The sequence below is a fragment of the Marmota monax genome, unplaced genomic scaffold (assembly GCF_021218885.2).
Source record: "Marmota monax isolate L192 unplaced genomic scaffold, Marmota_monax_Labrador192_F-V1.1 WCK01_AAM20220418_F8-fsc00051, whole genome shotgun sequence".
In the NCBI taxonomy this organism is placed as follows: Eukaryota; Metazoa; Chordata; class Mammalia; order Rodentia; family Sciuridae; genus Marmota; species Marmota monax.
Window position 1 is genome coordinate 7,000,997 of NW_026695202.1, and position 21,146 is coordinate 7,022,142.

A 21,146-nucleotide genomic window follows, 5' to 3' on the forward strand; every position below is an offset into this window, starting at 1 on the left:
TGCTGTTTCCTGAGTGCTCGGAATGCAGTTGGGAGTCGGGGCTGCACCGTGGTCCAGGAAAGCGGACACCGTCCCCGCCCTGTGCACTGTGCGATCTCGTGGTGGGCAGATGAGAACATGTTGGCAAATGAATTACCAGCATGTCGGTGCTGCAGGCAGGACACTGGTCTCTGCCCCCTACCCTGGGAACCGTGCTATCCAGCCCTCCCCGCCCAGCTGACCGACAGTTTCTCAGGACTGGGAGAGAAGAGCAGAGGCCAGCTCTAAAAAGAAGTGGATGGGGAACTAGCAATCCACATGCACCTGCCCATTTCCAGGCCCGGAGTTAGCAAGGCTGAGGGCCGAGCGCGTCACTCTGCAGTTCAGATCCCAGGGTCTCCCCTACAGCTGGCCCAGTAGCCATGGGAAGCTACCGAACTCCGTGGTGCCAAAGTGGAGGCCACCACCATGTTTATTCCATCTCAGAGTGTGATGTGAGGATTAAAAGTGTCAAGTGAACTGATTCACACAGAAGCAAAAAAGAAAATGGGTAGCACACAGTTGGTCCTAAAAAAAAAAAAAAAAACTATTAGCTTTTTAAAAAACTAACCTGCACAACCCTGTGATACAGATTTTATGCCTATTCCATGTTTTCTTTTTCGTATTTCTTTGAAGAAACCGAGGCTCAGAGAATATAAAAGAATGTCACCAGCATCTCACAGGGGCATGTTGGAGTTGAAATGCAGATCCAGGCCTGGGTCGAGTTGAGAGTCATCAGTAAATCATTGCAAAAACCGAAAGCCACAGGGAATCACTCTATGGTGTTTGGACTATTATGGGCTATTTCATATTTATTTTATATCTGCAGCATTCCCAGGTCCGTTCAAGGCATCTTTATATTGGTGATAAGCCCATCTTCTCAGGCAATGGTTCTCCGGGTTGTTCAGGACAAAATGGGCCGTAATTCCTTTTGGGGTGCTGCCTCAGTTTCCCTAATGCTGGAAAAAAGAGGGTTTGAGATTGCAGAGGCTCACGTGTTGGGAAGTTTATTATCGCAGCTGCTCTGAAGACTCACTGCCCCCACCTCCCTCAAGCAACAGCTCGGAGCATCTGCCCTGACCCAGAAGACACCTGGGGCACCAGGGAAGCACACAGCAAGCCCTTCCTCCTCCCGCGGCCAATTCAGACTCCTTGTTCACACTGCCTCAGAGCTGGCCCCTCCCAGAGACGTCATCTTTCCAGAACTATATGAAGGGTCCCTTCTCCCTGACCCAGACACCCGAAGTGCTTTCCATATCTGTGCCAGTGGATTTGCTTCAGGAATTCACCTCCTTCCTAGGTTGCGACAGCCACACAGACATGGGTGAAAGGCACTTTTCCCTCTTCTTAGATCTATTCCATTCTGCAAAGCAGTTATATTTTGAGCACCTGCTGTGTGCAAGACACTGTGCTATGTGATTCAAAAACGAATTGTGAGGATGTCAATCGTGACAGGGACAGGGGCAGGGAGTGGAATGAGACTCTGATGTGCCTGCATAACTTCAGCAAGTGACCTTCCCCTTCAGGCTTAGCTAATTTACGTGGAAAATGGAAATAACATTATTAGCATTTATGACCATCCACACAATGATGATGATTTCATAAGATTACAAATATAAAATGCTTAGCAACCCACCCCTGGCACACAGTAGGTACATCAGATCTATGCTGGGTGACCCTGTGTGATAAGCAGTGCAAATTCTGGCTATTCCCAGAGGGGAATGTGGCTCCCTGACATCAACTTAGCTATAATTTTTGGTTTAATGAAAGCAAAGTCATTCGATATTTAATGGGAAATATGTACCAATGCATTGGCTTCAATGGGGAATCAACTTTGAAATACCATATATTAATCCAGAATCCTGGTCAACATTCCCCTATTCAGGACTTCAATAACACCGTCTCAAAGGCCACCCCCCCATGAGGTCTCGGATCAATCTTCCTGCAGACTCTCTTGACTGAGTCCTCTCACAGGCCACTTGGAACTGTATCTTGTTTGGCCCTTCATGATCTCGTCCTGACCCGCCAACCAACATCACCCAACTCTAAGACTTCTCTCCAAGGGGACCCATGACGGAATCCTATCAATATCCATTGTGTCCGTCATCGGTTGCATAACAATGCTGCCTGAGGAACCAGAGTCTTAAGGCAACAATCATTTCTTTCTGCTCAGCATCTGCAAGTTGGCTGGGACTCGGGGGATCTCCAGGAGGCTTGGTTTCTCACTGAAGGCTCTCAGGTTGACTGGAGGCTGTTTTCCAAGCATCCAGGGCATGCTTTCTTTTTGTGGCAAATGCAAAGATACATAAAAAAAAAAAAAAAAACCAGAAATGCTTCAGATCTTGTCTGGTACAGGCTCCAAACTCCCACCCCATCACCTCCACTTCATCCTACAGGTCAAAGCAAGTCACGTGGTCGAGTCCAAAGCCAAATCAAGGAGAGCGGGCAGGAGTTCAGAAAACTGTGAAGAATGGAAGCCATTAATGCAAATAGCCTATCACATCCACCACCCGGGTGCCTCATACATATAAAATGATCATTAGGCACTGAATAAGTGAACAAGTGAATGAAGGGAATGAAGATGGAGCCCACTTCAGAGCCCTGTCAGGACACATGCCAATTTCACCGGCAGCCACCGCGAATCCAAAATGCGGCACAACAGTAGCACTCTCGTTAAATATTAGTTTGCTACAGGTCCCTAGACTCCACTGTACTTCAGCTGGAGAGGCGGCAGTTCAAAAACTTGTACGTTCACACTGTTATTTTTTTCATGGATCTCGGATTATGAAATAAATCAATATTCCCACTCACCCAGGGGAGCGTCCTGCACACGCCACACCAAGGAAAGAAAAAGGGACGTTGTTTTGCACACACGGGGCAGCAGAGAGGGGAGGGGATCCAAAAGGAGAAGGCGAAGAGGTGACTTTGAGCCCAACCTACAGTGGTTAATTTTCATTTAACTACCTAGCCGAGACTGGAGGCTGAGCAGAGGCACATTAAATTCCATGAACTTATGAAATGATGCATTATTGAAGCCACAGCAGGGGAAAGGGCTCGGTTTAGAACACATAAAAGACTAAAGTCTGCAGAAGTGTCATCTCCCATGACAAGGTAGGGCAAAAAAAAAAGAAAAAAGAAAAGCATTCTAATTGTGAAAGAAGACACCTGCTCCAATGGGGGAGGAAAACCAAACACAAGCCGGAGCCCTCTGCATTCCCTGACCCCAGTAAGGCCTGCAGTTCCTCCTAGGACCCATCACAGAATAAATCTTAAATGATTCTCTTTCCCCTGTGGCCCCCACAACCCACGGCTACACACCACTGTTTACTCATCCCCCCCAACAAATACACACTGAAGACAAACCCCTCCATCAACAGCTCACATTCAAATGGACTCCACAGCACATTAAAAAACATCTTCCTCTCTTACAGGAAGAAAACAAGCAGGCTAAAGAAGGGAAGGAGAGGGGGACTTACCAGAAAATACTAAAATAGGGTGAAAAATTGCCCAACCCTTTACTTACTTCAAGCTGCCTTAGGTTCCCTGTGCTTGTCCTCTCAACAGGTGCTGAAGTTGACCACTAAACTAAGTTGCACGGGACACCCACAGCAGGTTCATCAGCTCGCCATTCATCCCAGCAGACACAATCACGGGGTCCCTGCCTGCTCCCTGCGATCTAATCCTCCTCACCAAGAGGTACCTGGGGAGCCTGGCAAAACCAGACACCCAGAGTAACCGCTAACCCTAGGCAAGGCCAAAGGTAATCCACGCAGCACAGACAGCGCCTCACTAAGGCCTGTTGGATGTATATGCCCCGTCCCCGGGAACCCCCTGCACCCTGTATTGTGTGCAGAGTAGGGAGTGAGCTGAAGATACTGATATGCTGGGACCTGTCAGTTCCAAAGCAAAAGCATGAGCTCCCGGAAGCCCATCCTACAGCCCCCTCTGCCAGTGCCAGTCTCTAAGCTCACAGGGTCTGCTGCCCAGTGGAGAGGAGCTGGGTTGGTGGTGGGACCATGCCCTCACCCTGATGCTCCACCTTCTCTGTTCAAGGTCCACCATACAGAGACCCTATGCCCCAGTGTTCTGAATCTAGCCACGAACCCTCATCACCTGGAGTTTTTGATCTTTGTGCACAAGATGCACACAAACCAACATTTGTGGTGTAGAGTGCAGGCACTACGTTGGTATACATTAAAGCTTCCCCAAGGATTCCAAAATTCAGCCAAGGTGAGACCACGGTGGCCCCTCACTCTCCCCACCAGGGCAGCCCACTCCAGTAAGAAACCCCATTCTTTTTGGTTTATTTTTTAAGATGTTGATGGACCTTTATTTTATTCATTTATTTATATGCAGTGCTGAGAATCCAACCCAGGGCCTCACACATGCTAGGCAAGCCCTCTACCACTGAGCCACAACCCCAGCCCAGGAAACCCCATTCTTACCGCTTCTTCTCCCCTTCTTATTTCCGTGGGCCTCCACTCCACCACACCCCACATGGCTCACAGGAGTGAATGTTCAGAAACCCTGGTGGCCTCTGTTGCAGCCACTCTATCTTCCAGGCAAAACTAGAAGGTAGGACCTGTAGAAATCTCTCCATGATCTTCCAAGGCATTGAGCTCAGGCACGCAGGAGCACAGCATGGCGTTCTAAGCCTGCTTTGGCCAGATATGAACTCTGGGTCACAAGAAAAGACACCTCACTGTGTCTTATGTAGATGGAGCCCCACGGCACCCACCTCCTCAGGACTGTTGAGCAAACACAATGAGAATCATTAACCAAGTGGATGACATATGGCAGTGCTCAAAAAGTGGCAGCAGATCTTTTTAATTTATTATGTGGGAGTCGGTCCAAGGACAGCTTACATACCACAGTGGAATTTCTAGGGCCGTTTAGCAGTTTATGGGGGCAACAAATGGGACAGAATATTTGAAATCAAGTCCACCCCCCAAATCTGCTCACTCAACCCTCTGTGTTAATGCACAGGCAAGACACAGGGTCACAGCACTGGAGCAGGAGAGATGCAGACAGGGGTGGGGAGAGAGCTCACCTGCACAGGTAGGTGGGGGGAACTGGTATCCCGAGCCTCCAGGTGGGACAGGCGAACCTGAGGCCGGAAGAGCACGGGAAGGAACCAAGAAGGTCAATGGGCTCTCACCATGAATGTATTCGAGTGTAACTAGAAGACAGAAAAAAGAGGCCATTCATTCTTTTGCTCCCTTCCAGAAGACAAGAAAAGACGACACAGGCCTCCGGTGATCAGGGTACAGAACCAGGATGGAATCCATTCCGGCGAGTCTCCTGGGAGGCCATGTATCTGTCATCTATTGCCGTGTAACAAATTACCCTCGAGTTGGCAGCCTGCAACAGCAGACATCTGTGCTCTCCGTTTCTGTAGCTCTGGCATAAGTCTGGGCACAGCTAAGTGGGTCAGAGTCTCATAAGGCTACAAAGTGTCACCAGGTGGAAGCTCGAGGGAGAGTCCACCTGTAAGCTCACGGTGCCGTAAGAATCCTGTTCCCTGTGTCTGAATGCAGTGCCTTCTTGCTAGCTGATGGCTGGATTGCTGAAGCCACCCCCAGTTCTTTGCTGAGTGGGCTCCCCCCACATGATAACCTCATCAAGGCAGCAACAAGAGCCCTCAGGGACCCTGCCTGCAAGATGCGGGTCTTACAAACGCCAACAGGATGTGATCCCAGAAGTGGCACCCACCACCTCTGCTGCCGTCTGGTGGTTACAAAAGGTCACAGGTCCCTGGCACATACAGTGGGATGACACAAGGGTGTGAACACCAGGAGGTGGGGATCCCAGGCACCCTTAGAGTCTGCTTGCCAAGTCTTTCTTTTCATGGTGGCAAAATACACACAACATAAAAGTGACCACTTTAACCACTGGAGGGTTCAGTAGAAGTCAGTTCACGTCATTTGCAACCATCCCTACGACCCTCAGCCAGGACACTTTCATCTTCCCAACCTGAAACTCTGTTGTCCACTGCACGCTGCCAACTCCTGCCCCAGGCCCTAGCCACCACGGTTCTGCTTTCTCTCTCTATAAATTTACCTACTCTTGAAACCTCCTTTAAATGGAATCATAACTGTGTGTCCTTCAGTGACTGGCTTACTTCACCCAGTGTAATGTCCCCAAATTTGGCATGTGACAGGGTTTCCTTCCTGCTTAGGGCTGAATAATATTCCATTGTGTGTATTTATCTCCTCCTGTTCATCCATCTGACCTCTGATAGACACTTAGGTCAATCCCACTTTGGGGCTTTTGTGAATGATGCTGTTACGAACACATGTGTACAAATAAAGTACACTCAAGTCCCTGATTTTAGTTCTTTGGGGTATATAACCAAAACTGGTCACTGGACCAGAGTGCCAGGGACTCAGCTGAGGCCAGAATATGTCTGGACTGGAGCAGAATGGCCTGGGAGCATATTAGAAACTTTTGATGAGGCACAAGGAGGGTAAAGGGTGCTGGAGTGGCTGAGAGCAGTGTCACCTGAGCGCAGCTCTCTCCCAGTGGGGCTGCCACCCTGCTGCAGCCTAGGACACCGATCCCCTCAACTGCAACACCCACCTGGGCTCAATCCTGACCTTTTTTTGCTGGTTCTACCCTTTAAAGGAGCCCTTCTCTGCTACGTGGCCAGCAGAATGAAGCCAACACTCTCCCCGGCCATGCCATGGAAGTCAAGTGGGAGACCCAACAGAGAACAGCACCTTCCCTACTGACTGGACTGACCGGAGGCGGGAAAAGGCACTTCGAGGCACTTCCCAGCTGCCACCCTGGAGTTCTCTGCCCGAACCTCAGCAGGTTACAGACGGTGCTGCCCAAAGGAGGTCGGTGCTTTGAGGAGTCTCGGGAGAATTTCCGCTTCCCTTTCCCAAAAGCCCAGGAAAAAGCTGAAAGGAAAACCTCAGGTTGACTCACAACTGTCGATGAGACACACCCGTCTTTGCAAACCAGCTGCTGCCTCTGCCACCATCAGAGCGCAAGACAGCGTTTAAATCAAGCCCATTCTTTTGGGAAACCTTACATAGCCACTCCTCCGCTGCTATTTTTACTTACCCCCAAAGCTGTAAGCAGTAAACTCACACTGGTGATGCATGAAGACGAAGTCCCAGGCATCTATTATGATAGGCAGGATGGGGGGGTTCCTCCCTCAACCGTTTTGAGGGGTGCAGTTGGGTGGAACTGAGTACATTTGCATCATTGTGCAACCCGCACCAACATCCATCTCGGCACTTCCTGACCTCCCAGGGCTGCGCGATGCTGCACCTGGCTGTCCCTGTCCTGGGGCAGCACAAACCAGAGGGGCAGGCGGGGCCTGGGCGGGCACAGACGCCAGGATGGGTAGCCTGGTGGGGAAGCTCAGAGAGGGGAGAAGTCCCCATCTCCCCCATCCCATCTCAGCCCATGAAGGGAGTTGGGAGGGGAATGCCAATGAGCCCTACAGACAGCCCAAGTGTGGCGCTTTATTACAGAGCCTAAGTGACTGCAAACAGGCCATTACCAAATCTCTTCAGTGACAAAGCTCCGTGTTGAAGGGCACAAATAAAAATAAGTACATTAAGCACAATAAATCACAGGGGCCTGTCGTCGAGACCCATTATCCCTGGGGGATTACGGGGTTGTTCTCCTGCCTGCGCTCAGCTATTGGATCCCGGTTTCCCCCTCATTGTTTTAATATTGCAACCATTACTCTCTACGCCGCCAACAGCCTGCTGTTTCTCTGTAGTTCTGGGTGGCAAGGGCGTAATTTGTTTTATGATTTCCTTGGGAGGGTAGCTGTTTTATATTCATCTTTAAAAGATACATTCAATAATCGCAGCAGTGAGACCCTGCTTAAAAAACAAGACCGGGTCCTGCCATTCCTCCTGAGTCAACATGAGCACAGCAGCGGCCACCCAACCATCACCAGGAGGGCCACAGAGTCTCTTTGGAGGGTGACGTGCCCAAGGACAGCTTTAGTCTTGCTTCAAAGAGCCACTGATTCATGTGGGAGGCAGCGCAGGCTGGAGGGAGGTGGCAAGGGGCTGGGAGTCAGGAGGTCTGGGTTTTGCCATGATGCTGGGGTAACCTTGGACAAGTCCCCTGATTTTCATCCACAAAATATGCCAATCAGACCTCATGCCTTTTAGGAGCCCTAAGGATCCTACCTTTAGACAAGATGCAGAGGAGTGTGAAGCACTTTAATAATAATACTTGTATTCCTCCTCTCCCAAATGGATTCCTGCTACATTCATTTTAAGATAGAATTATGCAACCGTCCGAGACACGTCCCACCAGTTCCTTCTGGGATCCATGTAGAAACCTTCCCTTCCGCCCCCTCAGCCCCTGACATGTTGTCTTCCAAGACAGCTCGTTGTAAATTCTGTCAAGACCTCCTCCAGTGTTATCCATCAGGAAGAGAATGGGGGACAGGTCCTGAAGGACAGACTGTGGGGGGCCACTGGCAGGACTGTCTGTTAGGCTCCTCCCCCTCAGAAGTGAACAAGGGAGCAAATCCCCTCGGCTCTTCTGCAAGACGACAGTGCAGGCGTGGGGACATCAACAGTCCTTTCAGGCATCCCCATTTCAATTACCACATCTGAATCTCGCCACGAAAAGAGCACTTCTCGCAATGTAAGGCTTCCAAGTGCAGCAGAGCGCGGGGCGGCCGTGCAGCGAAATTGATCCCGGAACTTCATCGCCCGTGTGAGAGGCAATGACATAAAACCCGCCCGACAGCGCCCCACTCTCAAAATCCTCTATAAAGGCCTCAAATTCAGAAAAGGCAAAAAAAAAGTTACAAGCTCTCCCGTGCTAGAAGTGGAGCTGGGTTTTACGGATCATCAAAGCCCGTTGAGCAGCCTCTTGCGGGTGGAATACAGAAGATTCCTTCCAACCAAGCGGTGCCTCTGGCTTTGCAAAATTTGGTGTAACAACCCAATAAATACCAAGTGGAGTTAGATATATGGTCGCTTTTAGCTCAGAACTGCAGGTGGCAAGTGGCAAAAGAGGTATTATTGCCTGGAAACATGAGGGCTACGGGACAACCCAGCCGGGTCACGGGGAACCGACCCTCCCAGAAGAACACGGCACGCAAGCAGGGACATGGTCTCATTCTTCTCCTCACCCCAGTGCCCAGCACAGCGCCTGGCACATCACTGTTGGCCAGTGCTCTGCGTTCACTGAATGAGGGAACGAAGGAAAGAATCTGAGCAAACTGACACTGGCCCCTGCAACCCTCAGAAATCCTGATCCAGTGACGAGAATATGCTAAGACCTGTTTAATGGAGAAGTGGGCTTTCTGTAGCACTTTAGACATCTCAAAAAAAAAAAAAAAAACAAATTCAGACAGCAATCTACTCTACTCTACCACGCTGCATGTAAAAGGAAGGCAGAGAACCAGGTCCTTTCAATGTCACTGGGAGGGTCTGGAGGGTTGTTGTGTTTGTTTTGTACCTTTTTTTCCCCTTACAATTGCAAGTGATTAGGAAGAAGCAAAAGAGAAACACCATCAGAAAACATTCTTAGCCTCTGCCCCTGAGTGAACCTCTTTTGAATATCAAAACACAGCTCATGAAAACAAACCGATAAAACCAAAATACATTCCCACGCTCTCCATGAAAGATTCAAGAGTTGGGACAGACTTCTCAGGATTTATGCCCAAATGACACCACAGGGCAGCAGTGAGTGGCCATCGAACCAGGATGAGGCAGGTGACCCAGCAGTCCCAGACTCTAAGGGGCTGAGCTCCACCTCTGGATGGGCTCCCCTTCCTTTCTGGTACCGATGGGCTCCTAGTTGCCCCAGATCAGGCAGCTCAAATCAGACATTCAGACATCCCAGAGGACTTTTAATTGAAAAAACTCACAGAACTTATCATGTGTCAAACCCAAATGCTTATTTCATATCACATATCTGGAATGAAGAGCATCTAACATCTCATGGGGTCTCCAGCCTTCATGAGAGGATATAGACAGGTGACCTTCAACCTATGACAGGGTTATCTTCATGATAAACCCAATGTGGGTGAAAATATCATATGTCAAAAATGCATGGACAATAATACTCCTAACCAATCAACCACCGCAGCTCAGCAACACAGCTGTACAGTACAGCTGTTGACCCCTCTGAGGGAGCCCGATGATTGGAAGCCACGGCTCTAGGCTGCTGTCCAGCATCTCAAGAGAAGGGGCGACCCCACACCAACTGGGCAAAGATCCAAATGCCACATTCAAAGTGTGATTTCTAATGAATGCATACAACTTTCACAGCATCCTCAAATCAAAAACTCCTATTAAACCATCATAAGTCAGAGACCTTGCGAGTCGGAGACCAGGTGTGTTCCAGGACACTTTCTAGATTGTGTTTGATGTTTACACTGAAGGTGGGAACGGCTGACAAACTGTGCTTCACAGAGGAAAACCAGCTCTGAGACTATGGCCAGTTAAACTGTGCCCCCCACTCCCAGCACCTCTGTAGAATGTGACATTTTCTGGAAATAGGTCTTTACGGATGTAATCAAGTCAAAATGAGGTCATTAGGGTGGGCCCTGATTCAATGTTACTGGTCTTTGTATAAAAAGGAGAAATGTAAACACAGAGATGTACAGATAGATGGCCAGGGGACAGGAGGGAGGTGTCCACAAGCAAAGGCATGACCAGAACTGCTGGCCAACACCAGAAGCTAGAAGAAGCAAGGAAGGTGCTGACAACCCTGAGACACCTTGATTTTAAATTTCTGGACTCCAGATCTGTGAGACAATAATTTCCTATTGATTTAAACCAACCAGAGGGTGGTACTTGGTAATGGCAGTCATGGGAAACTAACACAAAGAAGTTGAGTCCTTTACCCAAGATGAGTTAGCAAACTTCAACACAGAGATAATAATAAAAAACCAGTTCCTGTCAAAACCTCCGGACCCTGGGTCCTATTCTCTCAGGGACTCGACGGCTTTCCAAGAACACAATCCCCAACCAACCCGATCTGCACTGGCACAGGAGGGGATGGATGGTAACACACATATGGATCTCTCGGGCCTTCATCCTCATCCCATATTAACACATGTACACTTTAATCACATCTTGTAGCAATTAGCTTTTCCAAAGCCTTACCTTTGGAAATTTTTGGATTGCAGGTAAGCAAAAGTTAAATGGGTGATTATGGGTTTTTGACATGAAAAGACTACAATTTGACAAGCAGCAACCTACTCCGCACATCTTTTCAGCTGTGATGTTCCATTACAAACACAGACCAGACAATGAGCACACAAGGCATGTTAAAACAATAATTAATGCAGGAGCGAGAACGATGACAACTTCTTGACGAGGTAGAATAATGGACAGGTTTGTCATCGGCACAGCCTGGAAGGGGGTGTGCTCAGGGTGAGAAGGGAAGTCATTCCGACACAACAGTGGCCTTTCGTGACCGGGTCCACGCACTCACGAAACCCTGCCCTTGCAAAATCTGTTCCCTGAGACACATAAACAGGAAGACAGGGGTGTCTCACACTCAGCAGTACTAGCACCACGAAAGCCCTAGAGAACCACTGGCCACCTAATCCTCTGCTCCATGGAAAGAGTAAAGGGGACCAGCTTAACACGTGCTTTTCAAATCAATGTCAAAGTCCCATCATGGGGCAGCCTTCACGGCAGTCCCCCCAAAAGTCATGGAACCCGTTCTGCAACCAAAGTCCACTCTCCCAGTTTATCAAGGAGGCTGCGACCTGCAGTGGCAACGCCACAATTCCAACGTGGTAGCACAGAGCCTAAAGAAGAAGGTTCAGATTCTCACTATCTGATCCCAAGCATTTTTGGCAAAACCTACAACCAGTTCCTGTCACCGTACCTTGACTTCTTGACACTCCTATTAAAGGAAAAGGTGTTCCCAAACAATAAGCTCTGATTCAAACTGAACAACAGCAGTCGGTACACGGGCTGGTGTGGCGGTAGTGGGTGAGCCAGGAGAACACAGGGCTAGAGAAGAGAGCCTGGATCTGATTGACAGGACTTCAACATCTTAATCTTCCTGTTGAACATGTTGGAACTCTGTGCCTAAACACCCTGTCCCACTCTACCCATAATGCACGGAGGACTCACCCCCTTATCCAACCCACTCCAGGGATGTGACATAGGATCTTGAACCTAACACAGAAGGCAGAGCCAAGGGAGGGAGCAGTACCGGGAACCTGGATTCAACCCTGCCTGATGCTTCCCTCTATTTTCAGTTACTTGAGCAGATAAAGTTGACTTGTTATTGATGTTACTCAACATGAGTATGAATTAAGTTCCTATCATTTATGCCTCAGTTCTTAATGAGTTTGTAAATACTCTGGTATACACAATCACACGTCTAAATATATGTGTAAAGTTTCACCAAAATTTAAAGTGTGTTCTCATTTTCCTGAATCCCCATATAATTTGAAGGATCCTTAATCAGGAATGCAATCTATGAGCTGTAGGAGAGACTGATGTCTCTGAAATTCTATGGAAACAAATCTTTAGGCAAATAAAGGTCTAGGACAAAAACAACTTAAAACTACTTGGTAATTTTACTTCAGTATGTTGGGGAAAGTATATAGGATATTGGTCTTCAAGCTTTTTTTATTCTGAAATTTGAAAAACTTGTACCATCTTGCCTGTTCTTAGGCTAACATCTAAAGTTTTCATCAAACACTAAATAATTTCTAAGGATATAATTTTGAGCACATGGTAAACATTAACATTTTAAAATAAAACTCCCACATCATATTTTTAAATGGAATCTAGCAATCTGATATCCATCATTCACTTTAAAAATTCAAACGCAAGTTATTTTTTAAGTATTCAAAAATTTATAGTACTTCTTATCATGAGAAAGGGACCCAAATTCCCTGTTTGTAGCACCTAGTTCAGCAGGTAAAAGAAACAGGGGAAGGAGCAGCCCTGTGGAAGAGAAGGTTCTCGTATTGCAATTTCAATAGTCCCTTTCTTTGGCACCCTTCTTGATAATTTTTATACCTAGAACAACACACCAATGTAAGATTAGTTTGAGGCAAGTGATGTACCTTTATAAATTAGGAAAGGAAACTAGGAGAAGAACCACGGAGTAGATAGGGGGTGGTCTCAGGATGGTCCATGTCAGGATGGGCATGCATGTGAGGCTCAAGATCTAGAAGTTGATTTCCTTAAAAGTTTTCATACCTGTGTATTCCCTGGTCCAACGTCAAGAATCACCATATTTCAAAATCAAGATACCTGGGTTAGAAAATAACAGGACAAAGATGAAAAGCCAATAACCTGGAGACAGAATTGGGTTAGGGTCTCCAGCTTTATCATTTCAGCAAATAACAATCTCTCCAACCCTCAGTTTCCTTCGTTACCTCTAAAATCAAAGTGCTCAGTTCAGGGGGTTGTAGTGGGGACCAGAAGGCATCATGCATGTAAAAGGACGTCCCACAAGCACATAAGTAGCATTCTACAAATGGTAGCTGTAATTACTACCAGGATCACTGGGTATTCCTAGCAGCTTGCTAAGGCAGAGCCATTTCCTACCTTTCATAGTTTCTCATCTCTTTACCTGTCAGAGCCCAAACTTCCTATGAGAGAAAAGAGCAAGTGGACATAAGACTCCTGGAAAATGGTCTCAGGTGACTAATGGGCAAGCATGCCATTTGCATCCTTATTTTATACAATAAGGGGTCAGACATGGTGACAAAGCTCTAAATAGCAGCAACTACAACAGCGAACACTACTGAGTGTGTCTTCAACAGTACACACACATTAACAGATTTAATGAGATCAAAAGGGCTATGTTTCCACAGGATTCATGGACAAACTCAAGCAGAAGGGAAAACAAAATGGCAAAAGCTATAACCAGAGAAAGCATCTCCTGCTTCCCCTGGACCACCTCTGGAGAAGCAGCGGGGTGTCATGACCCACACAACCAACGCCTCATGCCACGGTAAGCTGATAAAGTTCTGTCAGTGCCTGGGTCACACAAACCCTCCAACAGGCACAGGACTCCTCTGCCACAGCTCTGTGATTTGCTGAGCAAACTTATTCATGCAGTACCCATGCCTGGCTTACAAGGGCAGTGCAATAAAAACCCAAATGGACCTCAGAAATATCAGAGGCAGTACTAAATATTCTGACATAAGTATGTGTGTGTTTGTGCATGGAGTCTTTGGACGCTGCTGCTAAGCTTCTACACAAATTCACCCAATCCTTCAGAGCCACTCCCCAGAACCGTCTGATATTTCTCAATCAATTATAACTGGCATCCTGTATCTGGTTCTTTAAGAAATGTCAAATGGTATTAAACCTACTAAACAGAAGCCCTGGTCAAAGCATCCATCAGCACCCAAGGATCAAGCCAGAGTCAAATGCTTGAGGGAGGGAAGAGGAAGGAAAGGTACCAATGATCTTCTAGTCACCCTCCCCCTCACGTCAGCACACTGCCCTGAAGGGTTTGTGTGAAGACACACCCAGGTATGGCAGGACCGTGTCCCCACCTCAGCTCCATCACCACCACCAGGTTTCCGGAGAGCATCAATGCAGGCCAGGAGAAGCAATAGCCACTCCAGTTCTTGGTGGCGGGGCAAGGGAGGAATTCATTCTTTAGATTCAGGAATACCTTGAGAAGCAAATTCCCGCCACCTCACCTACAGCATCCCGGACACTAAGCCAGAAAAGGTTACAATACACCTGGCCCATAACGACTACGAAATCCAAAGCAACCACCATTGCTGCTCTTAAAAGAAAGAGCACATCCCAGGTACAGGGTGCACCTGAAGATGCTGAGTTCTGACATCTTTCCTGAAAGGCAAGATGTAGCCAAGTCAAAGATGTCGGCAGACAGCACAGCCAGGGCAGCAGCAGGAGTCAGGGTAAGGGACCCAGCCACCCAGTACCCAGTAGCAGGAAATGGCCGGAGGAAGGACTGTCTACGGCCTGAGCTGGTTCTGAAGGGAAAACAGGAATGTCCCAGCCAGAGAAATAAGGAAAGGGTGAGCGAGCAGGATGAGAGGTATGTGCATAGCTCGAAGGGTTCAAGGGCAAGAAATCCAGTAAGGGAGAAAACTAAGGATTTAGGGATTGGTGGTGCCTGAGATGGGGGTGGTGGAGGGGTGACAAGGAGGCTAAGGCAGGGGCGGATTGAGAACAAGCTTTGCGCATCCTGATGAGAAAGGTGGATGTGTTCCAGTGGCTGATTGTGAGGGAATAAGGGTAAGTACACAGAACTGTCTTCAAAAACACTCTTTCCTTAAAGATGAGAAATGATGACTCTCTCTCTCTAAGTGATTGGACCATCCTGTTTGAAAGCTCTTGTTATCCAGAATGACTGACTACCATTTCCAAAGCCTGTACTATCATCTGGCAGCGAGCGGCAGAGAAGCACTGGCAGTCTCGGGGCCAAGGCACAGACCCCATTTCTAAGGTGAGCCCAGATATGAGAGCTCTGAGCATTTTGCTCAAAGCTCTCCACAGTTGTGTTGGGAGCCATTCATGAGGAAAAGGCAAATTTTCACTCTTACATCCCATATTGGGTATCATCCAAGATTAGGGAAACGGTTGTTGTACAAAACTCTGGGCACATTTCGACAACCCCCGCCTCCCCAGGAAGAGAGTGTACTTCACCAAAGCCCCATCCCCAGCCCAGCCAGAGGAGAAAGTGCTATTTTAAGAACTCCTGGTTAGGTCACAAGTGGACTTTATTCCAATGAGGTCACTTTTCAGTGCACAATGAAAATCATCTCAGACTTCAGATGCTCATGAGCCTATGATTTATATCGAGGAAAAAATTCAGGGGATTCTGTCCACTGTGTCCTATGCAACAGTTATAGCCCAGAAGCCCTGAGAATGTCATATATTGCTATGGTCTGAGTAGGGCCCCTCCAAAAGCTCATACATTGGAACCTTAATTCTTCAGTGTACCAATGTCAGGAGGCAGGCAGCGTCTGGATCATGGTGGGTGCGCTCCTGAGTGGATTAATACTTTTCTCATGCAAGTGAGTTCAGACTTTCACAGAACTGGGGTTTGACCTCCCTCTTCTCTTTCTACAAACTCCTGCTAAACCTCTGCCTTCCACCATCCACTGAAGCAGCACAAGGCCCTCACCAGAAGCCAAGCAGATGATGGTGCATATGCTTTTGAATTTCCCAACCTCCAGAACTCTAAGTCAAAATAAACCTCTTCTTATAAGTTATCCAATCTTGGGTATTTCCTTATAGCAGCAGAACACAGACTAAGACATCAATGAACTGGTGCAAAGTCCCGTCCAGTGGCGTCTCAGCCTCCATCTCTCCCTACTCCAATCTGTCCCCAGCACTGTCCTTCATCTTCCTATAAGACAGCTTTCAATACACCCTCACCCTGATCAAAAGTTACTCTACCTTTCCAATTCCCACAGCCCTAACCTAGACTCCCAAGTTCATCTGCTAACAGAAACCCAGACTACTGGATGAATGAGGGAGCTCCACACCTCTATTGCTGCTGTTGCAGTAGGAACCTGCATATTGCAAGGGCTTGGTAAACATTGGCTTGGCCAGTGAGAGAACACCATAAAGATACACTGTCACAGAGCCTATGGTCAGAAAGGAAAGACTACAACCAGACAGGGATGAGAGAGAGGATAGTGGGCTTGCTCCAGCAAAGGCAGGACAGCATCAAGGTCACTAAAGCGGGAAGGCAAGGGGCTTTGCTAGGCAACAGCCAATAAGCCTGGGGCGGGGTCATCCCTGAGATACTAGACCACAGCCAATAGGCTAGAAGTGTAGAAATCAAGGGCGTGGTCAGCCCTGAGATACTAGACCACAGCCAATAGGCTAGGAGTGGAGAAGTCAGGGGCGGGGTCAGCTCTGAGACGTGCAGAACAGGGGAAGTCAGAGTCCTTCTCCTTGCTTCATACTCACAGGCGCAAGCCTGGGGCAAGCCTCTGCTTCCACACCTGGGAAGTAGGAAAGTAAGATCCTCAGCTCACAGGGATTCTGTAAGGATGAGATGACTTTAAGTGATCAAATGGAGGCATTGCCCGACACAAAGCAAGCACCCAAGAAGGCGCTTTTGCCTGTAGAACAGATGAATGTGTGGAAGAGGAGGGGAGGGGCTGAGGACAGGCCTGGAAGGTAAGGGTGCCTTGTGGAAGCCTCGGTAGGGAGCCTGGGCCACTGGCCTCGGGATAATTCTCTTTACGGCCCTGGCCTTAGTGTCCACCGCTGTAAAATGCAGGGGTTGGTCTGAAGGGCTCAGAGTTCTCCTCGGGGCTTGGTGGTATCTCAGCACAGCAAAGCCATCCGCGAGAGCTGGCGACACCTGAAACCCAGGTGGGGGACCGGAAACCCAGGTGGGGGACCAGAAACCCAGGTGGGGGCAGAACAGAGAAGGGGGTGAAAAAACCAACGTGGCAGAGAAGGACTCTGCCCTCGCTCCATTCCCAGGCCCACCCCACCCTCCTCACACAGAGACCAGCAGGAAGGGACCACCGCACCCGCCACATGCATCATTGCCAGCACTGAAAAGACCACCTTCCGCAGTCACCTGAGGCCTGTGGCTCTGCAAATGCTTCCCAAGGCCTTTCCAAGACATCGTGGCATGTACAGGCTCCAGAGCATGCCCACTCTTCTCATTCCAGACAAGCCAGGATCCCTCCCAACCCGGAGGAGAGAAAACTCGGGATTGTTTTGCTATTGTACTTTGCTTGCTTTCTCCCACAAAGCCATCCATGTTAGAACAGCAACAATGGTCACTCACAGAATTCAGTTTGTGGATATGAAATGTCCTTCCTATTTTTAAAATGCAAGCTTCCTGGAGTGGCCTCAAGGAGTCCAAGTCTACGCTGATATCACCACTTAAATCTACTGTCATTCTGTAATTCACCCACCTCTCCCTCACCCTACTGTCTTTGTGAAAAAGCCACTATTCACTCCTTCAACACACCATTCAGAGTGGACACAATTACCTATTTAATGCAGACCTACTGAGCACCGGGCAGCACCCCACCTGTCACTCTGCCTGCTCCTCCTGTGGTTCCTGAAGCAACCATTAAATGCCATTTTCAGGGCTGGGGGTGTGGCTCAAGCGGTAGCACGCTCGGCTGGCATGCATGCGGCCCGGGTTCGATCCTCAGCACCACACACAAACAAAGATGTTGTGTCCGCCAAAAGCTAAAAAATAAATATTAAAATATTCTCTCTCTCTCTCTCTCTAAAAAAAAAAAAAAAGAAAAAAAATTTTAAAAATGCCATTTTCAGATGAGAGCTGATGTCTGTCAACCAGGCTGGGATGCAAATAGTGCTGGTTTATTACAACCTGCACAATTTTCTGGAAACTAAAAGGGGTAATGGATGGTTTCCAGTTAGTTACAATAATGTCAACCTTACTCAACCACAGAATGAACACTCAGGAGTCCAGGATTCCCTGTTAAATATAAATTTCAAAAAAAGAAGAAAGAAATCTCCACGTGCCCATATTCTGCTATAAATCCTCCTAAATTCTAATGCTATGGTGGAAAGCTGGGAAGATCAGCCGGGCCCCTTCTTCCCAATTGGCCTTCATAATTCAGAAAAGGACTGTGTTAAGAGCAAAGCTCTCCTAGTAGTGAGGGCTCCATTTCCATCTGTGTCTACTGCCTGTCCTAAGCACAGTCCATAATGTGACAAGAGAGGCTCAAATTATAGGTAAGATTGCACTTTCAATTCCAGCACCAGCCTGTGATTACCTACAACTCCAGACTGCCCCAAATTACCTCCGGAGCCTTAAACGCCTCCATCTTATTCCATTTCTAGACCAAATTCTTTTTTTTTGGGGGGGGGAGGGGGGGAATTTCCATAAGAGATAAGGAACCAAAATAATAATAATAATAATAATAATAATAATAATAATAATAATAATAAAGTTTTATAAGCCCTAGACAGTTCCATTACGTGAGAGAAGAACCAGTGGACACTCATGAATGCTATTTTATTTTTACATGTCTCATCCACGCCCCCACTACTTTAGCTGCAACAAAATGATTTCCATGTCTTCATTGTTATGAAGACTCTGAATCCTGGAAATTCTTACCTAATTTACTTTTAAACTGTTTCTATTTTTGAAATATTCTTAGAAGTATAATGTGACAGTGGGTGAGGGACTCCTGTACATAGGGAGTTATGATTTTTCCCTCCAGGAAGAATACAGTTAAATAATCAATCCACCAAGAATAAGTGACTCCATGTGACAGTTTAGCAGTTGTGAGTGTTTATATTTCCTGTACTTCTTCCTATAAAAGTTCTCATCAGTAGATGAATGTATTGGGTTATATCTTAAAAAAAAAAAAAAAAAAAAAAGATTTCAGTTTATGTCTAAAAAGTCCTTGGTTGTAACAAACAGGTGAGGCTCCCCAAAGTGTCCATCATGATTATGTTAATCAAATAATTTCAAATACAATAAAGGAACTAGCTATTAAAATGAGGCTTGCAATAAATCCCTTTTGTAAAACAAAAATCCTTTTGTCCTCAAATAATTACTTCTCTTAAATTACTTGGTTTTAAAATCAGATTTCATATGCCAATTCTCTTAAAATAGAGAACTCGCTCACTTAGCTTCAATATTGAAATAATAATGCAACACACCTAACATTTACATTGTACTTATTCCAGATCTCCTCCTCCTAATGGATAATGCCCTCCACCCCCAGGAGGCCAGTGGTGGTCAAGAGCCTCTTAGAAGCAACTCACAAATTTGGAGGCTCAGAAACAAGCCATTTGCACTTTTCCTGACTGTCCTTGGTCACAATTGTTCTTCTGCTCTATTTTTCTTCATAAGATCTCTGCCTTCATATTTACCCAACAGCTCCCCTACAAGGTCAAAAGGAAGGGATTCCCTTTCCAAGTTGCTGTCCAGGCTTCAGCAAAATCTTGAAGGATCAACTCAGTTTGTATCCACTTAATTTTGAAACAATAGAAACGGGTCAACTTCTAAAGCACTTGGTTCTCAAGTGGCAACTTAGGAACAGTACAACATTCCAGGATCAACAGGTTTCCACAGTATGAGGTAAGCAGGCAGGGCTAGCAGTGTAGGTGGAAATGCCTCCTGTATGGGAGGGGTTGCAATGCAGTCTGCACTATGCAGAGTCTAAGGCCAACACAGCGAAGACTGCAGTTCTGTTCATTGGCGGTGCCTTCTGGCCATGTTTTATATTTCAAGATAAAGTACATCTTTGAACTGGCCAGGCCTCTTCCCATTTCACAGCCAGTAAGCTAAAACCCTAAGGAGTAGTCTGAGCTTGGTCACTAACTGGCTCAGGTGAGCCCTTTCCCTCACTTGGCGTCTAAATTCCTAGTTAGTAGATAAATAATGCTTTACTTATTGAGACAGTGCCTGAAAAATCCAGAGATGTCAAGAAGCATTCTAAGGCCACAGAGCAAGTTAGCATAGGATGAAGCAAGACCAGTCCCCAGATCTCCTGATTTTACTTAAACCACCCTGTCTTCTACTCTACAAAGGGGCAAAGGCAAGCATGAGAGCAAGAGCACTTTCAACTTTTACCACCTCTGTCCTTCTGGCTCCTGTTTCTGAAAATATACTTGATCCTGGAGACCACCACTGTAACTACGATTTTCCATTACCTCTAATATACTCCAGGAAATTACAGCATTGCCTATATTCCTCACCATATATGGTCAGCCCTCTAGATTACTGGGTTCTGGGGTTCTGCATGTCAGGATCCAACTACCTCAGATGGAAAATCATTCAGGAAAAGAACTTTATCTATACAGAACATGTTGACTTTTTTTTTTCTTGTCATTGTTGCCTAAACAACACATTATAACAACTATTTACATAGCATTTACATTGTATTAGGTATTTTAAGAAATCTAGAGATGATTTAAAGTATATGGGAGAACTGCAAAGATTAGATGCAAATACTATGACATTAAAAAAGCAACCTGGTCATATGTGGATCTTAGCATCTGCAGAGGCATCCTAGAAGCAAACCCTACAGATGCTAAGGCTAAGGGATGGATGACTATAGTTCCCCATCCCACAAAACACGCACACATACACACTTCTATTCTCAATATTATAAATCTCTTCCTTTCCAACAGCAAAGAAACTTTAGGCCAGAAATGAAATGATTATAACACAAGAATCTGTTCAAGTGTTAAATGCAACCACAA

The 21,146-nt window shown here is 47.0% G+C and overlaps 1 protein-coding gene across 6 annotated transcripts in view; it reads right to left on the reverse strand.

Moving 5' to 3' along the window:
* The window catches only part of Large1 (LARGE xylosyl- and glucuronyltransferase 1), a 496,807-nt gene that overhangs the window by 468,764 nt on the left and 6,897 nt on the right, over window positions 1-21,146 (reverse strand). The window contains exons 2-3 of one of the 6 annotated variants that reach the window (XM_058574199.1): window positions 5,069-5,197; window positions 4,464-4,766 (exon numbers count right to left, since the gene is read on the reverse strand). The exons of 4 other annotated variants lie outside the window; for them this stretch is intronic. The gene's annotated coding sequence lies outside the window, so the exon portion shown is untranslated. The remainder of the gene's footprint in view (window positions 1-4,463; window positions 4,767-5,068; window positions 5,198-21,146) is intronic. One more of the 6 variants, XM_058574198.1, reaches the window with a different exon arrangement.